Raw genomic sequence first — 22,885 nt, forward strand, 5'->3', positions numbered from 1 at the left:
AAATCCAAATGAGTGAAAAAGATGTGCCAAAAACAGCTTTTAATTGCGATCAAGGGCATTATGAATATCTGAGAATGCCTTTCGGGCTCAAAAATGCACCTGCAACCTTCCAGCGCGTAATGGACAACGTATTGCGCGGGCTCCAAAACGAACGGTGTGCGGTTTATTTAGACGACATTATTATTTATTCGACATCATTACAAGAACATGTAGAAAAATTACGCGATGTTTTCCAAAGACTCCGAGAAGCGAATTTTAAAATACAGTTGGACAAGTCCGAGTTTTTGCGTAAGGAAGTGGCCTATCTCGGTCATGTAGTTACCCCCTCAGGCGTTCAACCAAATCCCGACAAAATAAAAGCTATTAAGAACTATCCTATTCCTAAAACAACAAAAGAAATTAAAGGTTTTCTAGGTCTCCTAGGTTACTACCGCAGATTTATTAATAATTTCGCTAAGTTAACTAAACCGTTAACAAAATGCTTAAAAAAGGGTGCAAATATTGATCATAATAATGAATTCATTAAGTGTTTCGAAACTTGTAAAAATCTTCTAATAAACCAACCAATTTTACAGTATCCTGATTTCTCGAAGCCGTTTAATTTAACAACCGATGCGAGTAATGTCGCTTTAGGCGCTGTACTTTCACAGGGTCCAATCGGAGCTGATTTACCCGTAGCTTACGCCTCACGCACATTAAACGATAGCGAAACCAATTATTCAACTATCGAAAAAGAGCTTCTGTGTATAGTTTGGGCAACCAAATATTTTCGGCCCTACCTTTTTGGCAGACAGTTTAATATCATTACGGATCACAAGCCCCTCCAATGGCTATTTTCACTAAAAGATCCTAATTCAAAATTATTGCGCTGGCGTATAAAACTAGAAGAATTCAATTATAAAATATTTTACAAGAAGGGTAAGCTCAACACAAATGCGGACGCGTTATCGCGTATCGAAATACATACTAACGAAACAAACGATAGTTTTAATCTAAATCAGTACATGGACGATTTTAATAAAAGCCTCGAAAATAATCAAGTTCCGCCGGACATTAACGACGTTCCAAATAATAATGCTGAAACGTCTTATACAGAAACGAATAAAAATGACCTTGACCTAGACAACATTTCTATGGTTGCGCTGCCTGACACCGACAACGCTACCAATGTCCCAGACGATGACAATATTACTATACATACGAACGCAGATCAACATCCCGCTGTAGGTATCACGATAACAGAAAGCCCAGTTAATTACGGCGCACATCAAATCATAATTAAGTCGGTATTACATTCCCCAATGAAACCTAAAACGATAATATTATTCGGGAAGAAAAAACGCCTTACAATTCAAATATCTCAAAATAATTTCGAAAAAGATATCTTAGAGTTCGTCAAAGACTACATCATACCCGACGTTCAATACCATCTCTATTTTGAAAATCCCGAAATATACGAACCTTTTACAGAAGTAGTTCGTAAATATTTTAAATGGCCATCTTTAAAATTAAAACGCTGTACATCAAAACTTGTCGACATTACCAATAAAGACGACATACAAGACATAATTAAAAACTACCACGAAGGAAAATCGAACCACAGAGGTATCGAGGAAACGGAACAAAAAATTAAAAGTAAATATTATTGGCCATATTTAAAAAACTCAATACAAACATATATCAACACTTGCGAAATCTGCCAACAAAGTAAGTATGAGCGGCACCCAGTCAAGGTAAAAATGAATGTTACCCCTACCGCGAGTAGACCTTTCGAAATTATTCATATGGACGTTTTTACTGTCGAAAAATCAAAATTTCTAACCATCATTGATAGCTTTTCAAAATACGCGCAAGCCTATCCTATCGAATCCGCAGAATCTGTCGAAGTTGCAGATTGTTTATTAAAATTCTTTTCCCATCACTCAGTCCCTAAACAGGTAATTGTCGATAACGGTCGTGAATTTAGAAATTTGTTAATAACGGAATTGCTTAACTTGCATAAGATAAAACTCCATTTTATAAGCCCTCATCATCCTGATTCAAATGGTATAGTCGAAAGGTTACATTCAACATTACTAGAACATTTTCGCCTCTTAAATACCCAAGGATTCTTAAAATCACCGGCACACTTAAAAATGATATATGCTATTTTAGCATATAACCACTCCATACATTCAGTAACAAAACTTAAGCCAATTGACATAATTAAAGGGCATATCTCCGACGATAGTCCCTTCGATATTAATATTGATCAAATATTGATTAATAATTATGTCGATGACCATAAAGAAAGGACCAAAATTTTGTATTCAAATTTAAACAAAAAAATAATCCAAAATAAAGAAATTGTAATAGAAAACTTGAATAAAAATCGCGACAATCCTGAAATATTTCAACCACAGCAAATGGTGTATGTGAAAAAACACATAAGACAAAAAACTGCGAACGAATTTCAAAAACCTACTGTCATCACTAAATTAGATTCCGCTCATAAAACAGTTTCCACGGGAACGGAAGAAAAGATTCATATGAATAACTTAAAACGTCCCAGAAAGAAAAATTACACCTTTAGTAATTAAATACTTTATTATTTTAGATTCCCAGCGATTGTCACGTGCTTCCAAGAAAGCAGCCACATTGCAGTAAGAAACTTGAATACGAACCCCGGCATGATTCTTTTGAAACTAGGGTCTGCAAAAATTCAAGATTCGGCTTTTAATTTTATATATTATTACGATCTTAATCAAATAGTTTTAGAAGTAGATAAGTTAAAAATTAAGTCAACCATTTTAGCGAAAACTATAGAATCCAATCCTGAATATAAAAATGCAAGTATTAATCATTTTAAACTCCTTTTTCTAATAAAAGAAAAAGTAGAAATAAAATTAAAAGAACTAGTTCCCGATATTCAAAGGTCCAAAAGAGGTTTGATTAACGGTCTAGGTTCAATATTTAAATCAATTAGTGGCAATTTAGATTCTTCTGACGGCGAACGTTATGACGCCATTATTAAAATCCTTGAGCAGAATCAAGAAAAATTGGCAAATAGCATAGCTCAGCAAAACTCGGTTTCTATTAATTTGATAACACAATTTAACACAACAATTCGCAAAATAGCTACTAACGAAAAAATCTTAGAAAATAAAATTAATGAAATAATAATTTTTATTAAGGGTACAGAAGGTCATTCACTCTTTATCGTAGATTACTTGAATCAATTAATAAGCCTTTATGAAATAATATACTCAGTGTTACAGGACATTGAAAATTCAATCTCTTTTGCAAGGCTAAATACAGTACATCCAAGTATAATAAAAGCAAGCGATCTATTTGAAGAACTCCTTAGAGTAGAAAAGTACTTAAATAAAAGACAGTTTCCATTAACAGTAACTCCGGAAAATATCCTTAAATTTCAAAATTTAATCGATATCGAATGTTACATTAACCATAAGAAAATAACATATATTTTAAAGGTCCCGACTACTCAAATCGACATTTTTGATTATTTTCATCTGTATTCAATACCTATTTTTAATGGGAGTCAGTTTAAAGCGATAGTTCCGCGAAATAAATTCTTGTTAAAAACCAAATTGCACTACACATTTAAAAGCGACCCCTGCAAAAAGATTCTACCACAATATTATATCTGCGGAGAAGCCAACCTACAAGAAATCGCTAGAAATAATCCCTGCGAAGTTCAGCTACTTGAAGCTGGTAACACCTCTACATGTCAACAAACTCAAATTACAGTCACTAAGCCAAAATTCCAACGTATGGAAGGTTCCAATCAGTTTATTGGTATCTTCCCTCGCAAAGAAGAAATCAAGTTGGTCTGCAATTATAAAGAAGAGACTCTCATCCTGACTGGTACATATTTGTTTGACGTACCAATCGACTGTAAGGTATCGTCTAGCCAAGGAGTATTCGTAAGCGAAAAATCAACCAGTACTAGCCAGTCGATACTTCTATCCAAATTTGGTGATGTCATTAACCAATTACCAGTTCAGCCAGATGTTAACATCGAGCTCCACGACGTCAAGTTGGACGAGCTGCATACAATAAGGGCCCAAATCCTGCAGAAACAACCAGAAATCTCCGCTATAAGTCCTTTCGTCGAGTCTCCAAACTTATAGACCTTATCGATTTACGGGATAATAATTATCGCCTGCTGCTACGCTTGCTATAAGAAGTTCCTCAACATTAGGAATATCAAAAAAGCCGAAAGAAGACCAGAACCAGTTATCGAGCTAGCCAATGTTCAACTTCCACGCTAACCCTTGAAGTTGAATCTAAGGAGGGAGGAATTATGTCACGACTCATCCCTACACCCATAGGAAGAAGATGCTCAGCCAGATTTTGCCGCGTCAGCTTTTAATCATATAAAACTGTTGTTGCGCTTATTTGTTGGTTAGTCAGTTGAATACGCTCTTGCGGTAAACAATTAATTTTGTAGTTTTGAAAAATAAAGTTTTTTTAAAAAGCGACTTTCGGTTTCCTGTTAGAAAAGTCACATTAACAAAAAATCTTTGTGCTCTAGAACAATTAAATTTGCCAATAAATTCGTGGGATGTTTTAATTGTTTATTGTTTTAGGGACAAAATTCGATAGCGTTACAGCTCGGGAATGGGAGATGTTTAAGTCAAAAGGTCAAGAAGTTCCCAAGTTAAAAGATTTAAAATCATTTTTAAACTCAAAATCTTACAAACATTTGAGTCCAAATCAATCCCATAAACAATTTGAAAAACGCAGTAAAAGAGACACGAGAAGATTTTTAATTACCGAGAACAATCAAAAAGCGGCAAAATGTTCATTTTGCGACGGCGTACATTATATACACTATATTGTGTTTAAATTGTTTGCGACCAGGGCATTTAAGCAAAATATGTAGACGTAGTATATGCAGAAAATGTCACGCGAAGCATCCATACTCTTTTGCATGTTGAAAATGCTGTTGCTTCTACAAGTTCTACATAGGACAACTCGAGTGCAAAACAAACAGATCCAATCACAAATTCGAACGTTTCACTTTCTGCCTGTAATACTGTAAATGAAATTTTGTTGTCAACGGCCTACGTACAGATTTTTGATCACGAGAAAAATGGGCATACAATACGGGCGTTGTTAGACAATGGATCCCAATCTAGTTTTATCACAACTGAAATTTGCGACCGCTTAGGCTTAAGCAAAGAACAAGTTAGCATGTCCGTGAGTGGCTTAAATGGTTCTTTTTCAAGCATTGAAGCCAAATGCAATATCGAAATTCAATCTCAATTTAACGTGTTTTCTGTAAAAATTTCTTGCTTTGTTATACCAAAAATTACAGGAAATTTACCAAGTTTAAAATTAAATGTTTCGCAGCTTAACATACCGAAAAACATAAAACTGACAGATCCGACATTTTTTGAACCTAAAAGCATTGACATGCTTATAGGTGCCGATGTCTTTTGGAAGGTAATTTGCGTTGGTCAAATTTCGTTAGGCTCTAATAAACCTTTGCTTCAAAAAACTCGCTTCGGATGGGTAGTATCGGGTCCGCTCGGTTTTATTAAATCAAAAAGCATCTGCTGTAATTTTTCGAGAATCGATGAACAAAAAATACATGCGTAAATAGCACAGGAGAAGAAACTGCTTGCGAAATGCACTTCTTACAAAACATTTAAACCATTAAAACAAGAACCAACCAAGTTAGGAGAATCTTTTGATAACGCCAAAAAACGTTTTTTTTTCACTCGAGAAGAAATTGGACACAAAACCAGATTTAAAAAGAATGTATAGTGAATTCATGCTTAAATATATCGAATTAGGTCATATAGAAAAGGTGACTGACGATTCTACATCGAGTATGAATTACTATATGCCTCACCACGGGGTGTTTCGAGAAAACGCTAGAACAACTAAATTACGGGTAGTTTTTGACGGGTCATCTCCAACATCAACGGGATTTTCTTTAAATAATTTACGAATGGTCGGACCCACCAGTCAGCAAGATTTGTTTTCAATATTTCTTAGATTTAGACAACACCCTTTCGTAATATCAGCCGACATCGCAAAAATGTACAGATGTGTTTTGATTAACCTGGAACAAAGATCGCTTCAAAGAATTTTGTGGCGGTTTAATTCAAACGATCCACTCGACGCTTACAAATTGAAAACGGTAACGTACGGTACAGCTTCCTTTCTTGCGATACGATGTCTAGTATAATTAGCAAATGAAAACGTGGGTACTTACCCAGAAATTGCGAAAATAATGAAATCGGACTTTTACGTAGATGATATGCTAACAGGCGCAGATACGGTTGAAGAAGCTATTCAAATATGTAAAACAATGTCCGAAATACCCCGCCAAGGTTGCTTTAACTTGAGAAAATTTTACTCTAATAATCCATAAATTTTGTCATGTATTCCTGTTAATGATTCTTTGTTAAAAATTGTTGACTTCGGCGAAAATCAAAGCACAAAATCATTAGGCTTGATTTGGTGTCCAACTAGCGACAGTTTAATGTATAATACATGTGAAATTTTACAAAGTTCAAAGATCACCACAATACGTACATTTTGTCATCAATATCTCAAGTATTTGATCCACTAGGGCTCCTAAGTCCCTGTGTAATTTTAATAAAAATTTTATTGCAAAATATATAGTTTAAAAAAATTTCTTGGGATGAGAGCTTACCTTTACATATCCACTCAATTTGGTGTCAGTTTTATTCGCAACTCAGTGAATTAAATGAACTAAAAATAAATCGAAATGTTATTTGTAAAAATTCAACTTATATTGAGCTCCATTTCTTTTCCGATGCTTCCGAAAAAGCTTACGGTTCATGTGTGTTATGTTAAATCCATTGACCAAAATTCCAAGGCATTTGTTAATTTATCGTGCAGTAAATCAAAGGTGGCACCTCTTAAAACAATTACCATGCCTCAATTGCAATTATGCGGTGCTCTAGTTTCAGCTAGATTGTATGAAAAAGTTTTGAAAGCTCTAAGACTGAAAATACAAAAATGTGTATTTTGGACAGACTCAACCGTGGTACTTGGGTGGTTGGAAACCCCCCAAATAAGTTAAAAAAATTTGTTAGTAACCGAGTGTCGGAGATTCAAACTTTGGCTGGTTCAAATCCGTGGAAATACGTTCCAACTCAATTTAACCCAACCGATATTTTGTCACGGGGTGTAAAGCCTTGCGAAATAGGAGGCGCAAAAATATGGTGGCAAGGACCAGATTATTTAAAATTAGACGAAATTCATTGGCCCACTATTAATTTAAATCGCTAAGAAAGGCTCCCTGATATTCGAAACAACGTCAAATTCCGATATTAGTATATTTGAAATATTTTCTAATATAAATACTTTGCCAAGAGTAGTTGCACTAATATTTAGATTCAAACAAAATTGTAAGAATTCAAAATAGAATCGTCAGTTCGGACCACTTTCAGTTCAAGAAATTGAAGATGCTTTTAATCGCTGGACAAAATTAGTGCAAATAGAATCATTTTCTGGTGAAATTGAATTAGTTTAGAAAGGTAAATTAAATTCAAATAAAATTGGAAATTTAAACCCCTTTATTGATGAAATTGGTCTTTTGCGTGTTGGGGACAGACTGTCAAATGCAAAGTACGATTTTGAAAAGAAATATCCACTCATTTTACCAAAACAACATTCATTCAAGAAATTATTATTTAAAAACGAGCATGAAAAATTATTTCATGCCAATTTCGGTGCGGTATTTAGCCAAGCTGACAGTTCGCAATTGTGTCAAATGTTTTAGATTCAACCCAAAGATTTCAAAACCAATTATGAGAAATTTGCCTGAGCAGCGCATTTGTCCAACCCATCCCTTCGACATAACTGGCGTCGACTACGCAGGTCCATTTTCCATGAAAAGTAAAACAGGTCGTGGTTTTAAAACTTCAAAAGTTTATGTTGCAGTTTTTATAGGTTTTCTGACAAAGGCAATTCATTTGGATTTGGTAACCGACCTCACGAAAGATGCATTTATTTTAGCTTTACGTAGATTTGTGTCTCGCAGAGGGAAACCGAGTCAAATATTCTCGGACAATGGAACCAATTTTGTAGCAGCCAGTTCTGAATGCTTATACAATTTTATTAGAAAAAATGGTAACAATTTAATTCATACCTTTGGAAAAGAAAACGTAGAGTGGCGATTTATTCCGCCCCGGTCTCCACATTTTGGTGGTTTATGGGAAGCAGGCGTGAAAAGTATGAAACATCATCTAAAGCGAGTAGTGTCTAACGTAAATTTAACTTTTGAACATTTTTATACACTGCTCACACAAATTGAAGCCATACTAAACTCCCGACCTATTTCTCCATTATCCCCAAGTCCACATGATTTTAGTCCTTTGACTCCCTTTCACTTTTTATTGAGCAAGCAATTGACTACAATACCGGAATTGGATCTACAGAAAATTGCTGAAAATCGACTTTCAATATACCAACACCCGCTGCAAATGAGACAGCACATTTGGGAAAGATGGAATAAAGAATATGTATCCGAATTGCAACAAAGGTGTAAATGGAAGAAGACTCAAAGCACTCTCCAAGAAGATGATTTAGTTCTTGTGAAAGAAGATAACCTACCGCTTATGTGCTGGAAACTTGGGAGAGTTACGACATTACATCCCGGAAAAGACGGTGTTAATCGCGTAGCGACATTAAAAACTCAAGCTGGAACAATTAAAAGAGCTTTTTCTAAACTTTGTCCAAATATAATATGAATGAAATATATTGACAATTTTTTGGCTTTGCCCTACCCTACCTTTTTTATTTTGTGTTGAAAGCGGTATCTTTCAAGGCTGGGGGCATGTTAAATATTTTTGCTTAATGTCACAGTTTTCAGTTAGTGCGCATGCCTGTAACCTATAAAAAAGTTCCGCGCAGGGTGCCTTTGCGTTGGGAAGACAAGAGTTGGTCGGTATCCGAGTCGCACACATAACCGGAAAGAACTTTTGTCGGTACTAAGAATGTGTGGATAATTTGTTTCTTTTACAAAATACACAGTGTTAGTCATCTTCCGACGTTTTATTTTACCTAACAATTGTGTTAGTGAAAATTGCTGAACAATAACCCCAAAATCAACAGCAGGCCTCCAAACACCAATATTCTTAGAAATAAGTGAGTGTTTAAAATCAAAAGAGATCAAAGCGGCCAAATTGCAACATATAGAGCTCGTTTGGTAGTAAATGGGTTTACTCAGATATATGGTATTGATTATATTGAAACTTTTTCCCCTGTTGTCCGTTTTTCTAATTTGAGACTTCTGTTTGCAATGACAGCCGAATTGAATCTTGAGGTTGATCATCTTGATGTTGAAACTGCATTCCTTAATGGTGACCTGAATGAAACAATATATACGTGTCAACCTGATGGCTTCGAGGAGCCTGACTTAAAAAATAAAGGTTGTTTGTTAAAGAAAGCTACTTATGGACTCAAGCAGTCGTCTTGGTTGGTTGGTATGAAAGAGCCAGTAGAGTTTTGCAAAAATTAAACTTTGTACAGTCAGAGATTGAACCCTGTTTGCATTTTAACAAAGGGGTAGATTATACGGGGCCTTTCAATTTTCAAATAGCTCTGGGACAGAGCACACGTTTGTACAAGGGGTATGTTTGTTTATTTATTTGTGTCTGCACACGTGCAATACATTCAGAGGCGGTAACAAGTCTGTCTACGCAAGCATTTGTTGTAACTTTCAGGAGATTCGTGTCTAGAAGGGGCAAACCAGAAAAAATGTTTTCAGACAATGGTAAAAATTTTGTGGGTGCCTAGACAGAACTGAGGGAGTTGTTAAAGACATTGATTGCGACAGAAGGTGTTAATTGGTCTTTTATTCCTGCATATTCGCCTCATTTCGGAGGTTTATGGGAGTCAGGGGTAAAAAGTGTTAAATACCATTTAAAAAGAGCTTTCGGTAAGGTAAATTTGATTTATGATGATTTTTCCACGATATCGTGTCAAATAGAGGCCATTTTAAACTCACGTCCTCTCACTCCAATGTCCTCTGATTCTTCTGACTTAACCCCATCCTATTTCCTAATCGGAAGAAGGACCCAGGACTGCTCGAGCAACTTGAAAATAGGCTTGCTAGCTATTAACGTATTCAACAATACCAACAAAGTTTTTGGTCTCGCTGGCCACTAGAATGCATCGCTGAACTTCAGAAGCGCGTCAAATGAAAGGCTGGCGGGGACACTCTGAAGGAAGGGACACTGTTGATCGTGAAAGAAGAAAATGTGCCTCCCTTGTGTTGTAAAATGGGACGCATCATTCAGTTATACCCAGGAAAGGACATTAGTCGAGTGGTGTCACATGATCATATTGTATCAATCCTATATACCGTGATTGCTTTAGATTTTAGTTTTATACTATACTGTACTTTTGGATCACATGATCTAAGGAAACTATGTCAAATAAAAAGCACTTCGTTAGGGGAGACTGGGGAGACTTGTTCCCTTGGGAGACTTGATCACCCAGTGACAAATCAAAAACTAAACGCTTTTTCTAATTTTTATATTGGCCACATAAGTCTTTGTTGTCTATGGTGGACCAAAAACGTCATTTTCACATCTTTATATAGACAACTTCAGAGCAGTGCAGCCATTTTTATTTTCCTATGTCAGCATTTCTTTCGGTAAGTTTTTCAAAATAACTGAATGATCAATTCACTGAGTATGTGTCAAAATCATTGAAAGTAGTTTAATAAAGTTTGCATTTACATGTATTTTATTTAATTAACGTTTTCTCTTGACATGAAAAAAAAATTTAAAGAGCACTCCCGGGTACACTTGATCACGGCTCTCCCGGGTACAATTAATTGATCAGGGATCAAGTGTCCCATACATTCAATTTGTCAATTTTCTTTTTTCGTTTGTTTTAAATTAATTATAAAATGGGAAGAACATATAAAAGAAAAGAGGGTGTAAAACCGCGTATACGTGTTGACCCACAAATTCTTAAAGAAGCTGTTAAGAAGGTATTGGAGGGAAATACGATCAAAGGTACTGCCAAAGAGTATAACGTCCCAATAATGACATTGAAAAGGTGTGCAAGAAAACAAAAGGACCAGGAAAATGAGATTACATACGAGCCTAATTATAGACAGTCCCAAGTCTTCACTAAAGAAGAGGAGTTGCATTTAGCCAAGTACCTAGAAAAAGCTAGCAAACTCCATCATGGCCTATCTTCTCGAAGTGTTCGGCAGCTAGCATATCAGTTGGCTATTCAAAACCAAAAACCAAATGAGAAAATATGTAAATGGATCGATAATAGTGTGTCGTACGATTGGTTCTATGGCTTTATGAAGAGAAATACACAATTATCACTACGTACCTGAAGGGACCAGCCTGAGTAGATCGACCAGCTTCAATAAACATAACATTGGCTGTTCCTTTGAAAATTTACAAAAACTATTGGTTAAGTATCATTTTGGACCGGAAGCTATCTGGAATATTGACGAGACGGGGCTGAGTACTGTACATAAACCTAAAAAAATTGTTGCTACTAAAGGTGTAAAGCAAATAGGGAAGATGACATCAGGTGAACATGGTGAATTGGTAACTGTGTGCTGTGCTATAAATGCAATGGGAGGATACATTCCTCCATTCATGATCTTTCCACGCAAGAACTGGCAAGATCGTATGTTGAACGGTGCACCTGCAGGTACAAATGCAAGCGTATTTCCTTCAGGCGGGATGACTGCTTAGAATTTTATAAAGTTTTTACAGCATTTTAAAAAATACACCAAATTTTCAGTTGAGTATCCGATGTTGACTATAATGGATAATCATGACAGTCATATTAGCATAGAATTTAAACTTCGCTAAAGAGAATGGTATAAATCTTTTGACAATACCTCCCCACACGTCTCATAAAACACAGCCTTTAGACAGAACAGTGATCGGACCACTCAAAGCCTAGTATAATACTGCTTGTAGCGATTAGATGGACCAGAATCCTGCCAAAAGTATAACGATTTATGAAACATCCGAATTACTTGAGAAAGCATTTCCAAAAGCTTTTACACCTCAGAATATTCTGAGTGGATTTCGAGTAACTGGGATTTATCCTTTCAATAAAGACATTTTCACCGATGAAGATGATGATCACCAGATTCCATGTATAATATGTCTGAAGATGAAAATGATGACGAATATGATGTTTCATCTAGTAGTGAATCTGAAGATGATCATGGAAATGACATGCCACCAGAAACTAACGATTGGGTTATTGTCAATTTAATATCAATGAAAAGTTTGGTACATCGTTATGTTGGACAAATTCAATCTGTTACAGATTCTGGTTACATTATAAAATTTGCAAATAAAATTGACGACAAGAAATTCAAGTGGCCTATAAAAGATGATGTTGCTGAAGTGGCTAGATACCAAATAGAAACAAAAATAAATCCACCTGAGTTCAAGTCTAACAGCAAACGAGTGATCTCATTTAATTTTACTAAATCTTTAAGAAAATTTAATATTTCATGTTAGGTTATTACCTAAAAAGATTGTTACTTTTTGATTAGATAAGTGTTAGATCTCGCAATGCAAATGTGTGATATGAATACCTGATGTTATTAGTAGTTTCTAGTTAGTTAAAGTTATTTATGTTTGTTACATTTCCTTGAGATTAATATAAAGAGAGTTAATGATAGTTAGTGATTTAAAAAGTTTGAGTAATAGAAGTTATTTAAGTACCAAAGTGATTTCCAAATGTTGCTAATGTAAGTCTAATCTTTAGGTGATGAGTAGTTCATATAGATACTGCTAAGACTTTTGAAGCTTTATTTTAAGAGTTAATAATTTGCGATATGAATAGTGTTACTACAAGATACTTTAATAAAATCTGTTAATACTTATTAGATTTATGACAATGTAGTTGAGATTGAGACTTAATAGTCACTAAAATTAATCCTTAGGACATATAAAGCTAATTATATTCATAATTTTGTTATAATAAATGATACTTTTATAACCAAACAGGATTTTCATTAATTTAAAGTTTGCATGATCAAGTCTACCCGTTACTGGGATCAAGTCTCCCAGAATATGGGACACTTGTTCCTTTTGGAAAGCTTTTGGAAAATGCAAAAAAATAAATGAAGCACTCATAAATATAATAATCAAACAATGGGGAACAATAATAAAAAATATTGACTACCTATATATGTATGTATTATTTTCATAGAACTAAATTTGATAAAAATATAAGCAAGAAACCAAAATGGTGATCAAGTGTCCCCAGTTTCCCCTATCGGGTTGCGTTACGTCCCAGACGTGTTCTATTTTAACCTGTCTGTTAAATATACCAACCTAAAAGAAGCCAACGATGTCGACCATACGCTGAACTGAGAGCAAGACCGAAAGATTCCGTGATTTTCTGGATGTTTGCAAATTCAAATTTTTGTAAGCATGGACCGTGGTATATCGCCCATGAGCTTTACCAGTGGTAATCTTGGTCAAGAATGGAAATTTTGGAAGCAGAAGTTCACAACCTACCTCAAAGCAACAGAAATTATGAAAAAGTAGGAATCGACAAAATGTGCTCAACTTTTGACCTTGATGGGAGATGAAGGTATTCGAATTTATAACACATTCACACATGAAGATGATGTAGAGGAAACCTTAGAATTGCTTTTTAAAAAGTTTGATGAATATTTTAATCCAAAAACTAACCTCACTTATGAGAGATAAATTTTTTTCATGTCGGCAGAAAGAACGCCAAACTATAGAACAATTTATAATTGAATTAAAAACCTTGTCATTATCATGTGAACTGGAGAATTTGATAGAATCTTCAATAAAAGACTTGTTGATATGCGGATTGAAATGCGATAAATTAAGAAAACAGCTGTTTGATGAAGATCGCAAGACTCTACAGGAAGCAGTCAACTTTTGTGTGAGTTCTAAGTCCACAAAAGAGCAGAATCGCCAGATTACAAATGGTTTTGGTGACAACAATGGTGATGTAGATGCTGTCAACAAGAAGTTCCGTCCTGAACAATCAAGGGCGAAGCATTTTTCCAACCAGACGAGATCTGTTCCGTCCAGTAACCATAGTGCGAGAAGTTTGCAGCAGAACCAACCATGTCGTAATTGTGGTCGAGTGCATGGGTATCGACAATGTCCGGCGTACCAAATTAAGTGCAGACAATGTTTAGGTTTTAATCATTTTTCTCATTTATGCTTAAGATTTTCTAATTACAGTAATAATATTAATCAAAAATCATCCTTTCAGCAGAAACAAAATTGTTAAGGGTTGAATAACATTTTTCGGTAACTTCATAATTTTTTTGTTTTGGGTTAACTTTTTATTTTCGCGCTGTGTATACAACACCCCCACCATACCCAACCTTGGTTAAGCCGCGCGAAAAGACAGACTTGCGTGAGCGTCCGTAGTGCGAACCACGAAAAAACAAGCTCTCTTTTGTGACCGGTTCGCGAGAACCCCGCGCTGTGTTGTGGTCCTTACCACCCCCAACCCTCCAGAAAATACCCCTAAGAAGACCCGGCCGGGCAGACGACGACGCGGGAAACCATCAAGGTGGGTGATTAACCGTTTCGGGTGTTGTATGTCCTACCGTTTTCTTGCCGCTCTTTCTCGTTTAAATTTTGAGGGTGATTTACAACCACCTTCCCCCAACCCTTTACATATTGGTCCTTCTCCCCAAATCAGAATCAGTCTTTTGGATTTTTATAGTCATTCACAAACTTTAGTAATTTTAAATACATGTTCGCTATCGTGAACAGGTTAGCAAAAAACGTGTAAAGTTTGGAGCGCAAAAAAGCGGTTTCATAAAAAGTGTTTACCGTCGTTTCGAATTGCGGCCGTCTTTTTATTTGATTTGTTCTAAGCATATTTTCTGCGTGCTCAAATTCTTCTTCCTTTTAATTTACGTGGGTACTTTGTTTCGAGACTTAGGTGTGCATTTGTTTACAAAGCGATTTACAATGTCGGAAATGGATAAATTTATTGCTAAGCGGGATTTAACACTTAGACGCTTTAACGATATATTGTCAGCGGGTCAGAAAGCTCGCGTTGAACCCGATGATGATGAAATTTTATGCAAATTCCAGTGCATGGTGGAGGATTTGCCGAGTTTAGTTAGCACTTTTGAGTCCTTGCAATTGGAAGTAATCTCCTTAGCGAATGATTCGGAAAGAGATCGAGAGTTTGCGGTTCAAGATCACTTTGATCAGTTGCATTATTCAATTCGATCTATTGCCAAGCGATTATTTGAGAAAGTGGAACCTAAGGTAGACTCTCCGGTACCCCTCCGAGTGCTGATGTGAGTTGCACCAGTAAGTGTTTATACTGCCCTATGGACTACCATCCTCTGACAGAGTGTGATTCCTTCCTATCTCTTGAGCCCCCTCAAAGGCATGTGTTCATCAAGCAACATCGTTTGTGCTTTAATTGCTTCACGCGATCCCATGGTGTTGGAAGATGCCCCTCCAAGATTAATTGTCGTGTATGTGGCAAGCGCCACCATACTTTAGTGCATTTTGGAAATGCTACTACCCCCTCCCAGTCGAATGAAGCTCCCCCTGCTCCCGGCAACCAGGAAGGTACTATCCCTAGTCCGGTGACCATGATGACCAATCTCTCCTCTCAAAAGGTCGTGCTCTTTGCCACTTACTTGGTGTCCGTTTCGGATAAATCTGGCAGACTTGTTACTTGTCGTGCACTGTTGGATTCAGCTAGTCAAGCCAGTTTTGTGACAGATTCCTTTGCGAAGAAATTGGAGCTTCCAAGGTCTCTCTCTCCGACACCAATTCAAGCCCTCAACCAAATGTCGACGTCTGCGTTAGGGAAGGTTGCCCTGAACGTGACCCCCTCCCAAAGAAAATCCCCTGCTCTCCATATAGAGGCTTTAGTTATTCCATTTATTTGTGATAAAGTACCCTACCAGGTGATTGATAAGCAGAATCTAAAACATCTCAGGTCCCTACCCTTGGCTGATCCCCACGTCTGTGAACCCAACGAAATAGACGTGCTTTTAGGGGCAGAGGTTTACGGAGATATTTGTTTGCCTGGATTTAGAAAAGGACAGAACGGTGGCCCATGCGCTTTTCGGACCATCTTCGGATGGGTTGTCCTAGGAAAAGTGAATTCTTTAGAACCATCTTCTCCCTTTAGTTTTTATACCACTGTGAGTATTGCTTGATGTTTCTTTGAAGAGATTTTGGGAACTCGAGTCCGTCCCTTCAAAGACCTTTATGTCTCCTGAAGACAAATTGTGTGAGGAGATCTTTCTCTCTACCCATTCCCGTGCCCCTTCAGGTAGATACGTCGTATCCTTACCCTTTAAGGATAAACACCCTTCACTTGGTGAATCTTACCCTCAAGCCCTTAGGCGAGTCCAGTTGTTAGAGGCGCGTTTGGCCAAGAACCCAACTTTGCGATTAGCCTACAACGAGTTCTTGAGAGATTATTGGGAACAAGGTCACATGGCACTCGTTAGCGACCTGCCCCCCTCTCCCCAAGGTTACTACATTCCTCATCACGCCGTCTGGAAGCCACATAGCGAACCCCTTAAATTGCGTGTTGTGTTTGATGCTTCAGCCAAAACTTCCAACGGACGGTCTCTGAACGATCTTCTATTTACGGGTCCTAAGCTCCAATCCGACATTGGAACAATTTTGCTCATCTTTCGACTGTACTGTGTGGTTTTCACCACCGATATTCGTCAGATGTATCGTCAAATCCTAGTGAGTGACGCCGACCACCTCTTCCAGCGGATTCTGTGGCGTTTTGATCCCCGCGAAGCAGTGCGAGAGTACGTCTTGTCAACGGTGGTCTATGGACTAAGTTGTAGCCCATACTTGGCTATTCGCGTGTTGCGTCAGCTTGCTAGGGACGAAGGAGCGCGTTACCCGTTAGCAGCCCGTCTCCTAGATTGCCAAACCTACATCGACGACATTATCGGAGGAACAGACTCGTTGGAGGAAGCCCGTGAGTTGAGGGATCAATTAGTATCGCTGCTAAAGCTGGGTGGTTTCGAGTTGCGCAAATGGGCGAGCAACTCCCCCAAGTTATTGAGTTTACTCCCCGCTTCACATCATCAACCCGTTTCCCTATGCGGAGACGACAATCCCAGTTTAAAGGTGTTGGGATTGCAGTGGTGTCTCTTACGGGATGTGTTCTCCTACCGCATCCAAGTAGCGGATAGGACGTGCACAAAAAGGAATATTTTGTCGCAAGTAGCCCAAATATACCATCCCCTAGGTTTTTTATCCCCGGTCGTGTTGACTGCCAAAAATTCTCCTACAGAGGCTTTGGTCCCAGGGCGTCGATTGGGATGCACCTCCCCCCCGCGACATATTCGAAGATTGGAGTTCGTTTTCATCTAGCTGGACAGTCTTTCTGGGCTGACAATCCCTCGTCGGGTACTGCCTAGCAATGACGTCCAGGTGGAGACGCACGGATTTTGTGACGCTTCGGAGCGCGGATACGGTGCAGCCGTGTATCTGCGAAGCATCAGAGAGGGCCATATCTCTGTCACCCTTCTGTGTGCAAAGAATCGGGTAGCGCCTTTGAAGCGAGTGTCGATCCCCCGTCTGGAGTTGTGCTCAGCGTTGCTGCTCGCCCAACTCGTAGATTTCGTCCGATCCACTATAGCCTCTGAGTTGACTATCACGAGAGTATTCGCCTGGAGTGACTCCAAAATTGCGTTGTCTTGGATAAAGTCCTCCCCCCTCAGATGGAAAATTTTTGTGGCCAATCGCGTGTCCTTCATTCAGGACATCATTTCCCCCAGTTCCTGGCATCACGTCGCCGGTTCATCCAACCCTGCTGACTGCGCATCCCGAGGGCTTTTCCCCGAGCAAATATTAATTCACCCCTCTTGGTTCTGTGGTCCTCCTTGGTTGCGTCTTCCGGTGGAAGAGTGGCCCACCTCCGACTTCACCCCCGGAGACGATCTGGAACTGGAACGTAAACCAGTGTTGACTTGTGTGTCCAGCCCTTTAGTTGACTCGCTCGGAGAACTGTTAACCCGTTTCTCGTCGTTACGAAAAATTGAGAGGATCCTGGCTTATTGTTGTAGGTTTCTAAATAATTGTCGTACCCCCATTCCCAAGCGAGCGCTTGATAATTTGTCTTTTGCGGAAACGTACCACGCCCGCACATTGCTCACAGGATACGTCCAACGTGAGGTGTTCGCCGGTTTGCTGAAGTGTCTTCGAAACGGTAAACTGTGCCCCAAACCTTTACGCTCCCTAGCGCCCTCTATCGACGAGTACGGTCTCATTCGAGTCGGTGGCAGACTCCGAGGTTCTGCGTTGTCTTTCGACGCAAAACATCCTCTTCTACTACCTCGAGACCATCGCTTTACCGAACTCGTGATCGAAAAGTTCCATAAGGAAAATTGCCACCCGGGCCCCCAATCGTTGTTGTACCAAATTTCACAATTCTGGATTTTGTCCGCCCGCAGAGCAATTCGTCACACCCTATCGCAGTGTTACCGATGCTTCCGTGTCCAACCTTCTTGTGTACAGCCATTCATGGCTGATTTACCCCCCGTTCGTGTATCGCAAGTCAAGCCATTCGCGCATACCGGTGTCGATTTCGCCGGTCCAATTTCCATTACCCTTGCGCGAAGGCGTGGCGCTAAGACTCAGAAGGCTTACATTTGCCTATTCGTTTGCATGGCTACCAAAGCCATCAATTTGGAATTGGCTTCTGAACTCAGCTCCGACGCATTCTTGGCCGCTTTTCGGCGCTTTGTCGCTCGCCGCGGGCGTTGCACTGACATGTATAGTGATCAGGGTAGAAATTTTGTCGGTGCTAACCGGTTGTTGGTACAGTATTGCCAGCAGTCCGCCGACCAGTGTGAGGTGCGCTGGCACTGCAACCCACCCTCCAGTCCTCACTTTGGAGGTCTTTGGGAGGCCGGCGTCAAGTCGGTAAAGACCCATTTGTTTCGTGTGATAGGCTCTCAAATCCTGACTTTCGAGGAAATGTCGACAGTGTTAACTCAGGTGGAATCCATACTGAATTCCCGCCCATTATGTAGTTTGAGTTCCAACCCAAACGATTTGCATAGCCTTACTCCTGGGCATTTTCTGACCCTGGAGCCCCTATCTGCCCCTCCCGATGACCCTTTAGCTAATCTGAACACTAACAGACTCACTCGTTGGCAGCTCGTGCAGCAGTTGCATCAGCACTTCTGGGACAGATGGCATCGGGAATACCTCCACCAGCTGCAGCAACGGCACAAGTGGAACACCACGACTAACCCCCCAAAAGTTGGTCAGTTGGTTTTAATTAAAGACGAGAACCTCCCCCCGTTAAAGTGGCTTCTGGGCCGCATCACGCGCTTGTACCCCAGTTCCGACAAGGAAATTCGCGTTGTGCAAGTGCACACGGCCAAAGGCACTTTCGATCGACCTTTGGTCAAATTATCTTTTGTCCCTAACTGTTAACCTGTTCAAGGGGCAACCGTGTATATAGTATAGGATAAGTTTATGGGAAAAATTGGGTATTTTTGGGAGGCCGGAATGTTAAGGGTTGAATAACATTTTTCGGTAACTTCATAATTTTTTTGTTTTGGGTTAACTTTTTATTTTCGCGCTGTGTATACAACACCCCCACCATACCAAACCTTGGTTAAGCCGCGCGAAAAGACAGACTTGCGTGAGCGTCCGTAGTGCGAACCACGAAAAAACAAGCTCTCTTTTGTGACCGGTTCGCGAGAACCCCGCGCTGTGTTGTGGTCCTTACAACCCCCAACCCTCCAGAAAATACCCCTAAGAAGACCCGGCGGGGCAGACGACGACGCGGGAAACCATCAAGGTGGGTGATTAACCGTTTCGGGTGTTGTATGTCCTACCGTTTTCTTGCCGCTCTTTCTCGTTTAAATTTTGAGGGTGATTTACAACCACCTTCCCCCAACCCTTTACAAAAATACTAACTTAAAAAAAAACAATTTTAACAATAACAATTTTAAAAAAGGGTTCACACGGTTGAAGAAAACTCTTCTTTAAGAGAAGATGACGATAGTAAGAATTTTTTATTTTTAGACATCATCGAACAAACCTTTTCTATTAATCCGAAGCTAGGACAGTCTGGGACACTAGGGACAGTCTACGAGGATTCTTGGGTGATGAACCTTGAGATCAATTATAGGGCAAATATATCATTTAAGATGGATACTGGGTCCATGGCACACGTAATACCTGTGAGCATAATAAATAAAATAAATTTTAACATTTCAAACTTGCAAAAAACTAAGCTCTTATACAAAACGTAATTTACCAATTTTGACTAAAAAATTAAAACATACTTTAAATAAATTAGAAAAAGAAAAAATCATAAAAAAGGTAACTGAGTGTACCGATTGGGTAAATCCCATAGTCATTGTTAAAAAACCTAATGGAAATATTCGCATTTGCTTGGATCCATCTCGATTAAATCAATTTTTTAGGAAACCAACCCTGCATTTGCCTACTTGGGATGAAATAGCATCAAAAATGCATGGTTCTAGATATTTTAGTACTTTAGATGCAACCCAGATAAAATTAAATAAAGAAAGCTCTAAACTTTGCACGTTTGCAACACCTTTTGGTACATATTCTGTCCGGAGATTACCCTATGGTAGGTATATCAGCAACGCATGCAAGAAATTTTTTGAGACAGAAGGCTGTGCAGTTTTTATAGATAATGTTATCTGCTTTAGTAACTCAATTTCTGGCCATAATTTCATTCTGGAAAAAAAATTAAAGCGTGCTGCACAACATAACATTCGTTTTAACAAAGAAAAATGTAAAATTCTATGTAAAAAAGTCTCCTATATGGGACATGAACTAAGAGAGCGTGGCATAGAGGTAGATAGGTCTAAGATTCAGGCCATTTTAGACATGCCAAGTCCAGGAAATATCAAAGATCTTCAACGTTTTTTGGGCATGGTCATATATATATAGCTCGCTTTGTCTGAAAAAAACCTTAATTTTGCGTTCTCTACTGAAAAAAGATGTAACTTTTCGATGGTCGGATGAACATGAGAGAAGATTTCAAAACTTAAAGTCAACTTTGACAAAAACATCTTACCAACTTACGACTATTTCTGTGGATGCTTCTCGGAGTGGAATGGCGGCCGTTTTGATGCAAAATGGGAGACCATGTGCTCATGCATCGAGAACATTGACAGAAACTCAGTCACGTTACTCACAAATTGAAAAAGAATTATTAGTTTTTTGGTTTGGTGCTACACGTTTTTATCAGTATATTTTTGGCAAAAAGTTCATAATTGAAACAGACCATAAGCTTTTAATTTCAATTATTAAAAAACCTTTATATCTTACTCCACCAAGATTACAAAGAATGCTCATGCAGTTAAAAAAATATGATTTTGACTTTGAGTCGAGCTTTCAATTCAAAAACTAACTTTAATGAAAGTGTTGATTTTGATACTGAGTCACAAATTTGTGCTGTTGAGCTTTCCCTTAATATTATTGATGAGAAAAAACAGCGAATTCCAAAGTTGACTCGTGAGGATCCAGAACTTTGTGAAATAAAAAGCCTTTTGGAAAAGGGTGGCCCAAAAGCATCAGAAGCTGACCGGAAAGTGTCAAATTCTATTACAGATTTAAAGAAGAAATTTTGCAAAAACTTCATCGTAGCTATTTAGGTTATAAAAAATGTTTGGATATTAATTGTTCCTCAAGCCCTACGTAAAGAAATTTTGCAAAAACGTCATCATAGCCATTTAGGTCATAAAAAATGTTTGGATATAGTTTGTCATTTTTGTGGCCAGGGATGCGAAAACAAATTGAAGACATGAACTTCCAGTGCATGTCACATGTATCAGAGATCTCAGGGTTCCGAGCGTTTGAGGCTTCACGACATTCCCAGATTGCCTTGGCAAAAGATAGCTGCAGATATTTTTCAATTTCAATCAGAGTGTTACCTCTTAATTGTTGATTACTATTCAAAATTTGTGGAAGTTGTTAGTTTGAATCAAAATTTTAACCCATCAAAATAATCAATAAATTCAGATCAATTTTTTCACGTTTTGGTATTCGCAAAATTTTAATAACAGATAATGTTAGCAATTTTGGTAGCTTAGAATTTAAGAATTTTTCAAAAAATTGGGAGTTTCAACATATTACTTCTCCTTTGTATCCTCAGTCAAATGGAGAAGTCGAAAGGACGGTAAAATCTGTTAAAAATTTACTTAAAAAGTGATTTTTCAATCAGGAACATCCATATTTAGCTTTACTAAACTTTATAAATACACCTTTGGATGGTGAGAACTCTCCAGAAAATGCTCTTATGAATCGAAACTTAAGATCTGTAGTTCCAGAGATAAACAATAAATTTTCAAAAAATTTCAACAGGAAAAAGTTTAATTCTCACACAACAAAAAAAAATATCTTGTAAAAATTCGAATAAAGCCTAAAATACCATGGCAAAATGATAAAATTTCAAGAAAAGTAGCTTTTAGATCTTTTTGGTACAGTTGGAGAATGGTTCTATTTTTAGACGTAACAGAAAATTCTTAAAAGAGCTCAAAACATCCAAAGATTTTCCATCTCGAAGCTCGAGAGAGCCGAGGAGTTTTCCTGACTTATATTCAGAAAAGAATTTTCATAATAATAGATATTTTTTGAAAATAGTCAATAATTCAAACATGGAAAAGTCCATTTATGAAGATGCAGAAAATTCTTCTATACAGAATGATTCTGATAGAGAATATATACAGGCTGATCCTGGTGTAAGCAACAACTCTGGTAACAACTTAAATGTAAATAGCTATAGTGACAATGACAGCCTTGTTGAGCTGTAGTTCTAGTTCTTTTTTAAATTCTAGTTTTATAAATTCCAACTTTGACAAAGAAAAATGTAAATAACTCTTTTGACAATTATC

The 22,885-nt window shown here is 38.0% G+C and overlaps 1 protein-coding gene across 6 annotated transcripts in view; it reads right to left on the bottom strand.

Annotated features, from left to right (window-relative positions):
- LOC132704103 (serine/threonine-protein kinase fused) overlaps positions 1-22,885 on the bottom strand; it is a 64,248-nt gene that overhangs the window by 11,157 nt on the left and 30,206 nt on the right. For 3 of the 6 annotated variants that reach the window (XM_060673875.1, XM_060673873.1, XM_060673872.1), the window contains one exon: positions 11,371-11,499. The exons of 2 other annotated variants lie outside the window; for them this stretch is intronic. The gene's annotated coding sequence lies outside the window, so the exon portion shown is untranslated. Of the gene's footprint in view, positions 1-11,359; positions 11,500-22,885 lie in introns of those variants that run through there. One more of the 6 variants, XM_060673874.1, reaches the window with a different exon arrangement.

Source organism: Cylas formicarius, unplaced genomic scaffold, assembly GCF_029955315.1.
Source record: "Cylas formicarius isolate icCylForm1 unplaced genomic scaffold, icCylForm1.1 PGA_scaffold_6__28_contigs__length_40554024, whole genome shotgun sequence".
In the NCBI taxonomy this organism is placed as follows: domain Eukaryota; kingdom Metazoa; phylum Arthropoda; class Insecta; order Coleoptera; family Brentidae; genus Cylas; species Cylas formicarius.